The 16,756-nt window shown below is 38.4% G+C and overlaps 1 protein-coding gene across 2 annotated transcripts in view; it reads left to right on the forward strand.

Annotated features, from left to right (window-relative positions):
• CDYL2 (chromodomain Y like 2) overlaps window positions 1-16,756 on the forward strand; it is a 350,650-nt gene that overhangs the window by 94,509 nt on the left and 239,385 nt on the right. The window lies entirely within an intron of this gene.

The following is a 16,756-nucleotide window of genomic DNA, read 5'->3' on the forward strand; positions in this document are numbered from 1 at the left end:
TAATTAAATAACCAGTTGTGCAATTCAGCCTTTGATGTCGGCGTTCTGCTTGCCGTGTCAGTTACGGTGGAGATATTTGGGAGGCGGAATCAGAGCAGGTTTAATGGCCACATAAAGCCCCTCACCTTATACCTGTCGGGTACCACCGCAGTCCAGGCACTGAGGGGGAGAGGCAGAGAGAGCTACGTCTATACTTCTTTTGACGCTGCCTTTCTCTTCTCTCTTCATTGATTCTGATCCTGATGGAGAAAATGTGACCCAGGGTGGCAGGATACGTGATCTGTTGTTGCTACCTTTTCCCTTGTTTTCTGGGAGATTTCCCCCACCTTCTTAAGAGCTTCTGGGTCTCTGGCTTCAGCTTCTCCCCCGACGTGCTGAGGACACAGGGTTTTAAACATCCCAGTGCTTATTCCCTCCCCACCCACCACTTCTAAAAGGTAATCAGGAAACCACCTGAACGTTACCGTCACCAAGGGAAAGGGGAAAAGCCAAAGGGTTATCACCTGGTGAATCGGCACCAGATAAAGGAAATGCAGGGGGGAAGTGAAGCTTTACCTAATCAGACCCCCGATGCCTAACTGTAGAGTGTGCTCCCCGATTCCACGGACGTTATCACATTACCGCTGTCAGACCAAAGCTAAGTGGTCAGTCTCGTGAGTGTGGGGGAGTCCCTGGGGGTCTTGTTCACTGCTCTGTCCTTGCTATCTCACAGTAGCCTAGCTTGTGAATTTGTGCTTGGTAAAGATTTGTTAAATGTATGGAGGGCTTAAGCTCTTTCATCCATTTAGAATTGATTTTAGTGTAAGCTATAATTTAGAGAACTAAATTTTTTCCGCATAAATGCTCGTTCCATAACTTTGGTGGCACGTGTCAAATACTTTGTCCTTTTCCTCTTGACTTAAAACACTGCATTTACTATATACTAAAACCATATATATATATATAAAATCATAAAGTATATATGTGGTTGGTGCTGTTTCTAAACTTTCTATGCTGTTTGTTGTTCTCCCGGTCTATTTGATCCCATAACCACTTTTTAAAAAATGGTTTTGGATTATCATTTTTCAATGGCTAGTAGAAACATACTTATTTTTATAGAAAGATGTTACTTGCATAAATTGTTATAAGAAGACAACACTTGAATATCTTTGAAGCTCAGAGCCAAAATGACAGAATACCAAAATATTCTGTGGTACACTTTGGTTAATTTATTCAGCACAACCAGTCAGTTTATTTCCAACTGTGGCCCATTTTAAAAATAAAAATATAGTCCTACTGAAGATGCTTGTTTACTAGGTTAAAGTAACTTTTAGCAACTTGTAGCGATGTCTTCTCTTTCTCTGGACAATTGTGAGTGAGCTGGAAGAAGCTGAACTTCTCATCTTCTGGAAGGAAGTAAAAGAAATTGTAGAACACATCATGCATTTCTGGAATGGCTCCTCTTTCCTCATTCCTAATTTTCAAAATCTTCTTGGCTATTCTCATTCACTTATTATTTCAGATAAACCTTATAATTATTGTGTCAAATTCTGAAAAGAAATCCTACAGATATTTTGACTAGAATTGAATTACTTTTAAAGATGAGAGTTTGGAGAATTTTTAGATCTTTGTAATATTGAATGTTTTCCTCCAAGAATGTGATGTGCCTTTTGAAAAAACTCATTTCTCTCTCTCTCTCTTTTTCGTCTTTTTGGGCCGCACTCATGGCATATGGAGGTTCCCAGACTAGGGGTTTAATTGGAGCTGTAACTGCTGGCCTACACCACAGCCACAGCAATGCAGGATCTGAGCCATGTCTGTGACCTACACCACAGCTCACGGCAACACTGGATCCTTAACCCACTGGCTGAAGCCAGGGATTGAACCCCCCACCTCATGGTTTCTAGTCGGATTCGTTTCCACTGCGCCACCACGGGAACTCCAGTTCTCTTTGCTGTCTCCTAATAAACGTTTTTAGCTCTGTGAGTCCTGCATCTTCCATGCTCCCTCTCTTCTTCCTGTGTTCTCTCCCGTTCCTCCCTCCCTTCCTCCCTTCTTCCCCCACCCCCGCCTGTGTATGTCACTCTCTCTCTCTTATGTCTATTGTGAATGCTTGTTTTTTACCCATTAATTTTTCAAAACTAGTTATTCCTTTAAAAAATAATGATTGAGTACCTGTATAGTGCCAGTCTGATACCGAGTGATCTAAGCCACTGACATTTTTTATTTGGTAAAATATAAGTAACATAAAATTTACCATTTGAAGCATTTTGAAGCATACAGTTTCGTGGAATGGAATATATTGTCAGCGTTGTCCAATCACAGCACTAACCACATCCGGAATTTTTTTTACCGTCCCCAAATGAAACTCTTTATCAAGACATTGTAACTATGTAAACAGACACTTTAGAAGACTTTCCTGTTAGTTTCAATGGTTTTACAATTGATTTGTTGTTGTTGTTCAAGAGATATACTTGTGTTGTTTACGAATAAAGAGTATTACAGTGGTACACAGAACTTCCACCATAATCTTTAAAAATTTTTTTCTTTAAAAATTTTTTTATTAAACTTTATTGGTGGATAGTTGACTTACAATGTTGTGTTTGTTTCAGGTATATGGCAAAGTGAATCAGTTTTACATATACTATATCCATTCTTTATCAGATTCTTTTCCCCTATAGGTTGTTACAGAGTAGATTCCCCTGTGCTATACAGTAGGTCCTTGTTAGTTGTCTATTTTATATATAGTAGTGTATACATATGAATCCCATCCTCCTAATTTATCCCCGCCCCCTTGACCTTGCCCCTTTGGTAATCGTAAGATTGTTTTCAAAATCTGAGTCTGTTTCTGTTTTGTGAATAAGTTCTTTTGTATCTTATTAGAGTCCACATATTAGTGATCTCCTATGAGATTTATATTTGTCTGACTTACTTCACTAAGTATGATAATCTCCAGGTCCATCCATGTTGCTGCAAATGGCATTATTTTGTTCCGTTTGGTAGCTGAGTAATATTCCGTTGTGTATAGGTACTATATCTTTTTTACCCATTCCTCTGTTGATGGACATTTATGTTGCTTCCATGTACATGCTGATTCCACCACAATCTTAAATAGCAGAAGTGACTGTGGACTTTCTTATCTTGTCTATTTTAATGAGAATGCCTTTGGTGGGGTTTTTTTTGTTTACTTATTTATTTTTATGATAAATATGCTGTTACATGCTTACTGGTTGATTTCGATATTCTTTACTAAATTATAGAGCTATATTTCAATCCCTATTTTGTTGGGAGATTTAAAAAAATAAGAATGGATGTTCTATTTTAGAAAATGCTTTTTTAAAAAAAGTGGCAGTTTCAAAGGTTTTCCTGTATAGTCCTATTAATATGGAACCATATTTGCATTCCTAAATTCTATTTTGTTGTAGCTATGGATATTTTAATATGTTGCTTTGTTAGGCTTGTTTAAATGTTATTTGGATTTTTATGGTTATACTTAGAAATGAGATTTCCCTGAGAAAAATTTTATTTTTTATCCTTCAGTTTCCCCCTCCGCCCCATATTTTGACTCTTTATTTTTAATGAATGATTTTTTTTCTCATCCAAGTAATTCAGTTACATGGTTACAAAATCAATTAATACAGAGGAGCTTAGGATAAAAAAAAAAACAAGTCTCCTGCTTGACCTCTCCCAACTCCTCCTAGCCTCATACCCAAGGCTACCACTTTTATCTTTCTTAGATGTTTGGTTTTTCTGTTGTTGTTAGCAATTTTCATATCACTTGTAGGCTTAGACCAATATTTCTAGATTTATCAATTAACTAATCACTTTTGAAACTGGCCATATTTCGTTTTTTTTTGGTTATCATCAGGTGAACACTTAGACATTTGGTTAAACCAAATTAAACATGCATCTCACCAACAGGGCTTTTTATAACTTATGGGGCCACTAGATTATTAAAAGTTATCTGACAAGCATTATTATCTCTAGGTAGTGGGTAATGGGTCACATACATTTATTTATTTATTTATTTATTTATTTGCTTTGACATTTTTTCCAAGTTTCTTATGTAAGAACTTTTTTTTAACTCCCAAAATTTAGAAAACCACGTGAATAAAAATTAAACATGGAGATATCTGGTTAGACACAGTGAAATAAAGATATTGAGCAAAACAACAGAGAGAGAAAGAAAGAACGAGGGGTGGGAAGTGAACCCCATCTTCATTGTAGTTATAAAATATCCACAACTCATATGTTAATTTTTATCAAATAAATGAAATACACAGAGACATAACATGTACCTTTATGTTCTAACATAACAGAAAGTTTTCTGTGTTATGTAGCAAGGTCTTGAAGAGCCCAAAATACAGTTCTCTTATTTAGGACAGCAAGCTCAAGGGTTTGAGAGGCTATGTGTACAACACAGAATTCTTGCTTCTCTGGGGATAGAGGGAGGGGGAGCAAATGAGGAAACCAGCCCACATACTATCTTCTCAAGGAGTCACCTTCTGCTGTGACTGGGTAGGTTTTCTGCTTTTCAGCTGCCACTAACAGCCAGCTGGAGAAAAATAAGCAGGTAAGACAATAAGGGGGGAGAGAGATATTTGTGGCATACAGGACTGAGCCATTTGGCATAGAGATTCCCTTCTTCCTCAGAGGGGTACCAGAAACCCTGAGAGTGCAGAACAGATATACTATGAGGGCAGAATAAGTAGCAGAGTTGATGAGAAGGTGTTTGGAAACAATATATGTGAATTTAACCTGCTCTCTCTGCTGGGAGTGCTGGTTACCCTCCCAGCCTCTTTTCATGTATATTCTAGACAAGAGGTAGTCCCACAAGTCTAATTTATAATCAATTAGAATCCAGTATAGACAAAAACATAAAAAAGAAGGAATATAATACAACAAACAAAGACTATTCTTTCTCTTTTTGGCCATGCCTATGGTGTGCAGAAGTTCCCAATCTAGGGCTCAAACCTGTGCTTAATGTTTTCTATTTGTATTTTCTCTCTCAATTTTTTTTTCTTGTTAAAATTGCTAGCATTTGCTTAATTGGTCATTTCGAAGAAATACTTCTCAAATATATTGGTTTTACTGTATTTTCTAGTGTAAAAATTTCTACTTTATTATAATCATTTATTTCATTTTCTATAGGTTTATAGCTTCCTATGTCGAATGCTTGTTTTTATTATTTCTTATTTAATAATAAAAATATTCAGGACTATGAATAGTCCTCTGAATACAGCTTTGGCTGCATTCTGTGAAACACGCTGTTTATTATTGTTGGAGAACTTTCCTAAATTGTCTTGAAGTACAGATTTTATTTCCAACCTGACCCAAGAGCTACTTTGGAAAGTGTTTAAAGTTTTATAAGTGATAAAGTGGTGAAAACACATGGCCTGCACAAATTTTAATTTTGAAAAGATTTTGAGGTTTACTTTGAAGAGAAATAGATAATGAGTATATATCTTGGTATGTATATTTGTCTACTTATTTTATTATTTTTACAAATCAAGTGTTTTATTTTAACTTTATGTCAGTTTTCTCTTAAAGATCTTACAGCTATTGCTTATATATTTTGATGCTTGTACATAAAGGGTCTTGACTATTGTATGTTTATTGGTTATTGTTGAACTTGCCTTTACCAGTTAGTTACATTTTATATGAGGGAAGTGTTCCTTACAACTTTGAAAATCCAAGGCTGATTTTCCAGTTGGAATGAATGAAAATTTGTGTGTGACAGTATTCCTGGTGTGTATAAATCTTCAGCTATTATATTTTTGCTATATATGATTCTTTTTTATGCTGAGTAGTATTCCATTATATACATGTACCACATCTTTTTTTATCCATTCCTCTGTTGATGGACACTTAGATTGCATCCATGTCTTGGCTATTAAAAATTATTATTATTATTATTATTGGCTCTGCCCATGGCATGTGGAAGTTCTTGGGCCAGGGATCAAACTCATGCTGCAGTAGTGAACAGATCCACAACAGTGACAATACCAGATTACTAACTGGCTGCACCACAAGAGAATTCCTTATGTTATGGCTATTGTAAATAGTCCTTCAGTGAACATTAGGGTGCATGTTCGAATTATGGTTTTCTCTGGACATATCCTCAGGAGTGGGATTGCTAGATCATATGGTAATTCTATATTTAGTTTTCTTTGAGGAGCCTCTGTGCTGTTCTCCATAGTGGTTGCGCCAATTTACATGCCCACCAACAGTATAGTAGGGTTCCCTTTTCTCCACACTCCAATATTCATTTTTTAATTTCTTTTTGCTTTTTAGGGCCACACCTGTGGCATATGGAGGTTCCCAGGCTAGGGGTCTAATTGGAGCTACAGCTGCCAACCTATACCAAAGCCACAGCAACACAAAGACATGGGATCTGAGCCATGTCTGAGACCTACACCACAGCTCACCACAATGCCAGATCCTTAACTCACTGAGTGAGGCCAGGAATTAAACCTACAACTTCATGGTTCCTAGTCAGATTCGTTTCTGCTGTGCCACGATGGGAACTCCATTCTGATCATTTTTTAGTTGGGTTGTTTGTTTTCTGGATATAAAGTTGCATGAGATATTTGTATATTTTGGAGATTAATCCTTGTTGGTTCTTCATTTGCAAAGATTTTTTACCCTTTCTATGGATCTTTTCATTTTTTAAATTATTCCCTTTGCTGTGCAAAAGCTTTTAAGTTTAATTAGGTCCCATTTGCTTATTTATTTTTTATCTTTATTGCTCTAGGAGGTGGGAGAAATTATTAATTTAAAGTGAACCTTGGAATTCCCTGGTGTGTCAGCAGGTTAAGTATCCAGTGTTGTCACTGCTGTCACCTGAGTTCGATCCCTGGCCTGGGAACTTCTGCATGCTGTGGACATGGCCAAAAAATAAAATTAAGATTAATAAAATTAATCTTTACCCTCTCTTTGCAGTTGTTAGCCTGTTGTTCTAACACAACCTATTAAAATCTCTTCTCTGCTTTTGGATACACCTTCAATATACACAATAGGTTCTGTTTCTCATTGTTTTGTCTTCTTCCCTTTATCTGTTCTCAAATAGTATCACACTCCGTATTGCACTCTGGGGACAGCTATTAGGGCTACTCTGCCTCCATTGATGTTATTCTTTGATAGCTTTATCTATTTATTTATTCATTGATGTTTATTTTAAGAGACAAATTATGAAGGGCAGTTAGAACATGGGCCTGCAGTTGGACTTCTCAAGTTTAAATCCTGCATTGACATCTACCAGCCTTATAACCTTGGGTAGGTTGCTTCAGCTTCCTCATTTGAGCATAGCAGTAGTATCTTCTTTGAGAACAGAGTAGTATCTTCTATCAGGACAATAATATCATCTTCTTCTTGGGGCTGTGGTGAGGATGAATGGAATTTAAACCTGTATGGTACATAGATTAATACCTGGCACATGGTAATTTCTGAATAGTACTAGTTATTATCATACTGTCAAGTTCAAAGCTCATCCTCCTGAGATATTGATTGGAATCATATTCAACCAAACCTTTGCATTGGTTTGAAAAGATAACTCCCTCTTTAGGGGCATAGCTTGATTTATTCAAGTCATAGTGTACATTTAATCAATGAGCATTTGTAATTTTACCCACACGTACTGTTCTGGTTGGATTCCTAGTTAACGAGAAAATTTAAGATCTAGGTAGAGAGGGGGATTTGGATTATCCCAAACCCACTCCTGATCAGTCTCTTGAAAGGATAAGACCCTTTGTTGAGTGTGGTTGGTAAAGAGGATAGGAGTAGCTTCAGCCATTACTCTCTGATGGGGAAGTCTTAACCCTAGGGCAGACCGCCTTTGGTCAGGATATTCTTTCTGGGTGAGATGTGGCTGACTACAGTGGCAAGGTGGACTAGGCTTGAGCTGCACACCGTAATAGTCTTATTGCCGAGAAAGTCAAGGGTTGAATACCTCCACCTTCCCACTGGGATCAAGCCCTAGACCTTTTTAGAGCTGCACACCTGCTCCATGGAGACCTAGGAACCCTCAACACCCCAGGCCTCCCCAAGCTTTTTCCATAAGGAGCACTTACATGGACTTATATCCTTTATTTTACTCACCTGGTCGAAGTTTGACAGAAACTCCAGCATTCTTATAGTTAGTCCGTGCTCGCAGGCTAGCGCATTGTGGTTCTTTTTGCTTGCTTATCAGGGACTTGCTGTTCATGAACAAATGTGAAACTTGCCCTCCTTTCCTTATCACTCAAGGCCAGATATCTCTGTATAAACAGAACTTATTCCATAAATATTTGTAATTTTCTTCATAGGCCATACAAATTGTTTGTTTTTTTAATCGAAGTATAGATGATTTAAAATGTTGTGTTAGTTCCTGGTGCACAGCAAAGTGGTTCAGTTATACATACATATAATCTATTCTTTTTCAGATGCGTTTCCCTTCTAGGTTATTACGGAATATTGAGTATAGTTCCCTGTGCCATACAGTGGGTCCTTGTTGGTTATCTATTTTATGTTAGTAGTGTGTATATGTTAATCCCAACCTCCTCATTTATCCCCCACCCACATTTCCCTTTGGGTGGTCCTAAGTTTGTTTTCTATGTCTGTGGACCTATTCAGGTTTTATATGCAAATTCATTTGTATCATTTTTTTAGAGTCCACATGTAAGTAGTTTCATATATTTGTCTTTGTCTGGCTTGCTTCACTTAGTGTGATAATCTCTACCTCCACCCCACGTAAATTTCATTAAATGTTTTATAGATATTAAAATTCTGGGACTTCCCATCATGGTGCAGTAGAAACAAATCCGACTAGGAACCAGGAGGTTGCGGGTTCGATCCCTGGCCTTGCTCAGTGGGTTAGGGATCTGGCGTTGCTGTGAGCCCTGGTATAGGTTGCAGACGTGGCTCGGACCTGGTGTTGCTGTGACTGTGGTGTAGGCTGGCAGCAACAGGTCTGATTCGACCCCTAACCTGGGACCCTCCATATGCCGCAGGTGTGGCCCTAAAAAGACCAAAAAAAAAAAAATTCTTTTGCTATTATTGTGAGTTGGGTTCCTTTTTTCCCCCTAATTTATTATTACTGATGTCTCAGGGAAGTTATGATTTTTTGAATATATGTTTTTTTTTTTTTTTGGTCTTTTTGTCTTTTTGTTGTTGTTGTTGTTGTTATTGTTGCTATTTCTTGGGCCGCTCCCGCGGCATATGGAGGTTCCCAGGTTAGGGGTCTAATCGGAGCTGTAGCCACCGGCCTACGCCAGAGCCACAGCAACGCGGGATCCGAGCCGCGTCTGCGACCTACACCACAGCTCACGGCAACGCCGGATCGTTAACCCACTGAGCAAGGGCAGGGACTGAACCCGCGACCTCATGGTTCCTAGTCGGATTCGTTAACCACTGCGCCACGACGGGAACTCCTGAATATATGTTTTAACAAGCCACTTCACTCTTTTCCCTTTCACAACTTCTACTGAATCAATCAAGTTTTCCTTCATAAGTTTCCCCTCTCCTCCTCTGGTTTAGAACTATACCTTCTTTTTTCTATTCTTTTATTGTCTTCCTTAATTTTTTCTTTTTTTGGCTTTTTAGGGATGCACCCACGGCACATGGAGGTTCCTAGGTTAATGGTCAAATTGGAGCTGCAGCTGCTGGCCTACATCACAGCCACAGCAACGTCAGATCCGAGCTACTTCTGTGACCAACACTACAGCTCGAAACCCCAGATCCTTAACACACTGAGCAAGACCGGGGATAACCTGCCTCCTCATGGATGCTGGTTGGGTTTGTTACTGCTGAGCCACAATGGGAACTCCTGTCTTCCCTAAATTTTTAATAACATATTTGACTTAAGCTTTAATTGATATCTTTGTCCTCTTTTCAAACACATGAAAACCTTAAAATGAATTAACTCTGATCTCCCCTGCCATCTTCCATATTTTTTATTATTTAGAGGTTTCATCTTTTCAAAAATATTTTCTTTTGACATAATTATAGATTCACAGGAAGTTGCAAAGAGTACAGAGCGGTCTCTGTCTCTTCCACTCAATTTCATTTATTTAGTTAGTTAGTCTTTTTGTCTCTTCTAGGGCCGAAACTGCCCGCACGTGGAGTTTCCTGGGCTAGGGGTCTAATCAGAGTTGGAGCTGCTGGCCTATGCCACAGCCACGCTGGATCCGAGCCACATCTGTGACCTACACCACAGCTCACGGCAACGCTGGATCCTTAACCCACTGAGGAAGGCCAGGGATCCAACCTGGAACTGGATTCGTTAACTACTCAGCCATGACGGGAACTCCCACTCAGTTTCTTTCAGAAGTTACATCTTGAATAAATATAGTTCAGTATCAAAACCAGAAAGTTGACATCAGTACAATGTTCACTTATAGTTTTGTGTCATTTTGTCACGTGTAGGTGAGTGACCACTATTGCCGTCAGGACACGGAACTGACCCACCACCATAAGGCTTTCCCCTGGGATAATCCTTCACAGTTTCATCCTCAGCCCTGCTCTCCCACTGTCTCCATCCACTGGCAACTACTAACCTGCTCTCCATCTCAGTCATTGTGTCATTTCAAGAATGTCATCTAAATGGGACTGCACCTTTAGAGACCTTTTGAGACTGGCTCTTTGCACATGGCATAGTGTCCTTGAGCTCTATCCAAGTTGTTGAGTGTATCAATAGCTTTTTTTTTATTGCCATGTAGTATGCCACTGTTTTGGTTTTATCCCCTCAAAGTTTGTTATTATGATTGTTAGTACTCACACGTATAGGTGTGTTTCCCAGTTTCTCTTCTGTCTCCTGGATCAGTCTGCTTCCTTCTGAGTTCAATTTCCTATTTCCTGAACTTACTGTAGAATTTCTTGCAGTGAGAGTTTGTTAGTGCTAAATTCTGTACATCTCTGTGGATCCAAAATTATCCTTTTCCTCCTTTACTTTGGTTTTTTAAAAATTTGAAATATAAGTGATTTATAATATTGTATTAGTTTCAGGAATATTGAAAAATGATTCATATATATGTGTGTATATATATGTTGTGTGTGTATATATATATGATTTGCCAGTATAGTTTTTTTTTTTTTTGGGTCTTTTTGCCATTTCTTGGGCCGCTCTCGCAGCATATGGAGGTTCCCAGGCTAGGGGTCAAATCGGAGCTGTAGCTGCTGGCCTACGCCAGAGCCACAGCAACGTGGGATCCAAGCCGCGTCTGCAACCTATACCACAGCTCACGGCAACGCCAAATCCTTAACCCACTGAGCAAGGCCAGGGATCGAACCCGCAACCTCATGGTTCCTCGTTGGATTCGTTAACTACTGTGCCACAATGGGAACTCCCCAGTATAGTTTTTATGAATTATTGAATGTAGTTTCCAGTGCTATGCAATAAATCCTTATTATTTATCTATTTTATATATATAGTAGTGCGTCTCTGTTAATTCCAAACTCCTAATTTATCCTTCGGAAACCATGTTTGTTTTCCCTATCTCTGAGTCTGTTTCTTTTTTGTAAATAAATATGTTTGTATTTTTTAGATTCCACATGTGCTATGACATAACATTTGTCTTTCTCTCTTACTTTACTTAGTATGATATTCTCTAGGTCCATTCATGTTGCTACAAATGACAATATTTCATTCTTTTTTATGGCTGAGTAATATTCCATTGCATATATATATACCACATCTTCTTTATCCATTCCTCTGTTGAAGGACTCTTAGATTGCTTCCACGTCTTGGTTGTTGTAAATCATACTGCTTTGAACACTGGAGTGTATATATTCTTTTCAAATTAGAGTTTTCATTTTTTTTCTGGATATATGCCCAGAAATGGATCGTATGGATCATACTGCATACCCACTGGTTCCCTGGCTGGATCATATGGTGGCTCCTCTTTTACTTTGTCTTTTGTCTTTTTTTTTTTGTTGTTGTTGTTGTTGCTATTTCTTGGGCCGCTCCTGCGGCATATGGAGGTTCCCAGGCCAGGGATTGAATCGGAGCTGTAGCCACCGGCCTACGCCAGAGCCACAGCAACGCGGGATCCAAGCTGCGTCTGCAACCTACACCACAGGTCACGGTAACGCCGGATCGTTAACCCACTGAGCAAGGGCAGGGACCGAACCCGCAACCTCATGGTTCCTAGTCGGATTCGTTAACCACTGCGCCACGACGGGAACTCCTCCTCTTTTACTTTGAATGGTGCTTTTGGTGAATAGATATTTCTAGATTCAAAATTATTTTTTTCATGAAACTTTGAAAATATCATACTTTTTTCTTCTGACTTGTGCTGTTGTTGAGAAGTCTTCAGTCAATCTAATTACTATTCATCTGCAGGTGGTCTTGTTAACTTTCCTCTGCTGCGTACCTGAATCTCTGCTCCCTCCATAGCCTTTAAGATTTTCTTGGAGTTCCCATCATGGCTCAGAGGTTAACGAATCCAACTGGGAACCATGAGGTTGCAGGTTTGATCCCTGGCCTTGCTCAGTGGGATAAGGATCCGGCGTTGCCATGAGCTGTGGTGCAGATTGCAGACATGGCTTGGATCATGCATTGCTGGGGCTGTGGCATAGGCCATCGGCTACAGCTCTAATTGGACCCCCAGCCTGGGAACCTCCATATGCCACAGGTGCAGGTCTGAAAAGACAAAAAAAAAAAAAAAGATTTTGTTGTTGCATTTTGAGGTCCACAGTTTGACTACCATGTTTTTAAATTGTGAATTTATTTTTATTTATCTTAATCTCATCTTAGAACAACTTTTGAAAGTAAAGATTCGTGACTTTCTTTAAGGCATGGAAATTCTTAGCCAACATATCTTCAGTATTTTCCCCTTCCCTCTAGGTGCAGGTTTATTGGAATTCCCTTGTGGCGCAATGGGTTAAGAATCCAGTGTTATCACTGCTGCAGCTTTGGTCACTGCTGTGGTGCAGGTTTGATTCCTGGCCCAGGGATTTCCGCGAGACATGGGCGTGGACCCCTCCCCAACACACACACATACAAAAAGAACACAAAGTCAGGATTGTTGAAGAGCAATTTACACACAGTTAAGATGTATCTTATTGCGATAACATAATTGGGTGAATTTTGACCCACATGGTTGTGTAACCACTAGTCCAGTCATAGAATATTTACATCCTCCTCGAAGGCTCCAGTTCCCTCGTTTCCTTTATGGTCAATCCCCTGTTCTCACCCCAGCCCCTGATAACCGTTTCTCTGATTTATGTCTGCAGGTTTGCCTTTTCCAGATTGCCATGTGAATGGAGTCACACAGTATAGAGTCTTTGTGTTCGGCTTTTTTCCACTCAGTTTAAGGCACTCGAGCTTTGCTAATGTTGTGTATACTCAGTAGTTCCGACCTTCTTATTCCCATGTAGTATTTCATTGTGAGGCTATATACCACTATTTGTTCATATGTTCACCAGTTAATGGACAATCTGTGTCATTTTTTGGTTTAGGCAATTATGAATAAAGCTGCCAAAAGCATTCATGTATAGATCTTTGGGGATGTATGTTTCTTTCTCTCAGGGAAATGTGTAGGATTGGAGTTGCTGGGTCATATGGTAATTGTATATGTAGCTTTATAAGAAAGTGCCAAACTGTGATTTACAACACTTTCTATTCCCAGCACCACTTCTGTATAGAGCTCTGATTGCTCCATAGTCTCACTAGCACTTAGTATTGATGTTTTTTCTTAGTTGTTATTCTAATAGTATAGTGTTATCTCATTGTAATTTTAATTTTAATTTCCCTAATAACCAATTATATTGAGCACCTTTTCATGTTCCTATTTTGCCATCTATATATCTTCTTTGGAGAAGTGTTTGTTCAAATCATTTGCTCAGTTTTCAAATTAGGCTTTAAAGGAGCTGCTGTTGTGGCTCAGCAGAAACAAACCCTACTAGGGTCCATGAGGATGCTGGTTCGATCCCTGGTCTTGCTCAGTGGGTTAAGGATCCAGCATTGGAGTCTTGTCGTGGCACAGCAGAAACAAATCCGACTAGGAACCATGAGGTTGCGGGATTTGATCCCTAGCCTCGCTCAGTGGGTTACAGATCTGGCATTGCCGTGAGCTGTGATGTAGGTCACAGATGTGGCTCGGATCTGGCATTGCTGTGGCTCTGGTGTAGGCCCGCAGCTACAGCTCTGATTAGACCCTTAGCCTGGGAACCTCCATATGCTGTGGGCGCGGCCCTAAAAAGACAAAAAGACATACAGAAAAGAATCCGCATTGCTGTGAGCTGCGGTGTAGGTCACAGACAGTGGCTCAGATCTGGCGTTGCTGTGGTTGTGGATTCAACCCCTAACATGGGAACTTCCATATGCTGCACCAGCCCTAAAAAGCAAAGATAAAATAAAATAGGCTTTAAAAATTATTGTACGTATTTTGAGAGTTCTTTGCATGTTCTGAATATGTCCTTTATCAGATATATGTTTTGCAAATATTTTCTCCTCATCTGTGGATTATCTTTTTCTTAACAATGTTTTTTGAGAAGCAAACATTGTAAATTTTAATGAAGTTTATCTTTTTCTTTTCATTGTCTATACTTTTTATACCCTGTGTAAGAAATCTTATCCTTTTCATGATCACAAAGATTTTTTCTTATCATTTTTCCAAAAGTTTTATAGTTTAGATTTTATATTTAGGTCTATGACTTAATTTTCACATATTTTGTAAGGTAAATATTGAAGTTCCTTTCCTCATTTCCCACCAATTTTGATCTGTTTTGCATTCGTTTCCAGTTAGTTCAAAGCACTTTATAATTTCCCTGATATCTTCTTTGAACCATAGATTATTTTAGAAATGTCTTAGTTTTCACATATTTGGGGATTTTCCAGAAATCTTCTCTTATGGGTTGCTAATTTTATTCTTTTATGGTCAGAGAACACATTTTGAATAACATGAATATTTTATGTTTATTGAACCTTATTTTGTGGCTCAGAATATGATCTATTTTAGTGTTTTATGTACACTTAAAAAGAATGTGTAATTTTGCTGTTTTTGCCAGAGCATTCTGTAAATGTGAATTAAATGTCAATATGTTAAGTTGATTTGTATTTTCATTCAAATCCTCTGTACTTACTGTTTTTCTCTTTGTTCTATAAATTATTTAGATGGGTTTTGAAATAAATTCTAATTTTGGATTTGTCTATATCTCCTTATAACCCAATAAGTTTTTGCTTCATGAATTTTGAAGATCATTGTTAGGTACAAAATATTTAGGATTTTATGTCCTCTTCATGAATTGAATCCTTTATCTTAGGAAGCAATTTTATTTACCCTTGGGGATATTCTTTTCTTTGAAACCTACTTTGATTTTAATATATCTTTCATAGATTTCTCTTGGTTAGTGTTAACATCTTTTTACTTACTTGTGCATTTATTTATTTATGTAGTCTTTTTAGTGCTACACTTACATCATATGAAAGTTACCAGGTTAGGGGTTGAATTGGGGCTGCAGCTGCTGGTCTACACCAAGCCACATCTCACAGCAATGCTGGATCCTTAACCCACTAAGTAAAGCCAGGGATTGAACCTGCGTCCTCATGGATGCTAGTCGGGTTTGTTATTGTTGAGCCACACAAGGAACTACTGTGTTTTTATATTTGAAGTGATTTTCCTACGGGTAGCAAACAGTAGAATCTTAATTTTGTAATGCAGTCTGATAGTCTGTACCTTTTAATTGGGGTATGTAGATAATTTATATTTAATGTGATTAGTAATATAATTAAATTTAAATCTATAATCTTACTATTACCTTTCTCTTTGTCTCATGTATTCTTTGTTTTTTTCTTTTCTTCTGCCTTCTTTTGGATTAATTAATTTTTTTGTGTGATTCCATTTTGTCTCCTTTGTTGGCTTATCACACATAACCCTTTCTTTCATTTTTTCCATGAGTGCTTTAGGGTTTATAGTATATATCTAATATATTACTGTCTACTTTAAAATAATATTATGGAACATTGCAGATGATAACTTTATAACTGTATACAGTAGTCTCCCCTTATCCTGATTTTACTTTCCATGGTTTCAGTTACCTGTGGGTTACCATTGTCTGAAAATATTAAATGGAAAGTTCCAGAAATAAACAATTCTTAAGTTTTATTTATTTATTTGCTTTTTAGGGCCACACCTGTGGCATATGGAGGTTCCCAGGCTAGGGGTTTGATCGGAGCTACAGCTTCTGGCCTATGCCACAGTCACAGCAACACCAGTTCCTAGCCATGTCTGTGACCTACATCACAGCTCACAGCAATGCCAGATCCTTAACCCACTGAGCAAGGCCAGGGATTGAATCCACAACCTCATGGTTCCGAGTCGGATTCGTTTCTGCCGTGCCATGACGGGAACTCCAGGTTTTTTATATGTATATATATATATATATATATAGAATGATTTTTATTGTTTTCATTATAGCTGGTGTTCAGTGTTCTGCCAATTTTCTGCTGTACAGCATGGTGACCCAGTTATACATACATGTATAGTTTCTTTTTCCTCACATTATCATGCTCCATCATAAGTGACCAGAGAGATTTCCCAGTGCTCATAGCAGGATCTCATTGCTTATCCATTCCAAAGGCAACAGTCTGCATCTATTAACCCTAAGCTCCCAATCCATCCCACTCCCTCCTGCTCCCCCTTGGCAACCACAAGTCTATTCTCCAAGTCCATGATTTTCTTTTCTGTAGAAAGTTTCATATGTGTCATATATTTAATTCCAGATATGTGATCTATGATATTTGTCTTTCTCTTTCTGACTTACCTCACTCAGTATGAGAGTCTCTAGTTCCATCCGTGTT

The sequence above is a fragment of the Sus scrofa genome, chromosome 6, assembly GCF_054392235.1.
Source record: "Sus scrofa isolate SSC_HxYL_T2T_F1_AM1 chromosome 6, Sscrofa_HxYL_maternal_Yorkshire_Landrace_v2.0, whole genome shotgun sequence".
Classification (NCBI taxonomy): domain Eukaryota; kingdom Metazoa; phylum Chordata; class Mammalia; order Artiodactyla; family Suidae; genus Sus; species Sus scrofa.